Below are 315 nucleotides of genomic sequence, written 5' to 3' on the forward strand. Positions count from 1 at the left end.
TCGCATTACATGGAGAATTTAAAAAAAATCCTGAAATTAATGGTGTCTCAAGTTCCACCCGATTTACAATTTCCCAAAAATTGGGTGCGTTGGAAATGATGAACAACGAGGACATACCAACCGGGAAAATGAGTCTTTAATTATATGCCAAAATTTCGGGTAATTTCGTATAAGTAGTATTTTTCCGTTATGATTTTGAAGCTTTCGAAAAATTGTAAGAATTTATCGGAAATACTCTAATAATGTTCGTATTATTGCACCAATGATTTCTGTACACTGCGAAAAAAATTATCTTCAGTCAAGAATATTTACTAA

The sequence above is a fragment of the Fopius arisanus genome, unplaced genomic scaffold, assembly GCF_000806365.1.
Source record: "Fopius arisanus strain USDA-PBARC FA_bdor unplaced genomic scaffold, ASM80636v1 scaffold00007, whole genome shotgun sequence".
In the NCBI taxonomy this organism is placed as follows: domain Eukaryota; kingdom Metazoa; phylum Arthropoda; class Insecta; order Hymenoptera; family Braconidae; genus Fopius; species Fopius arisanus.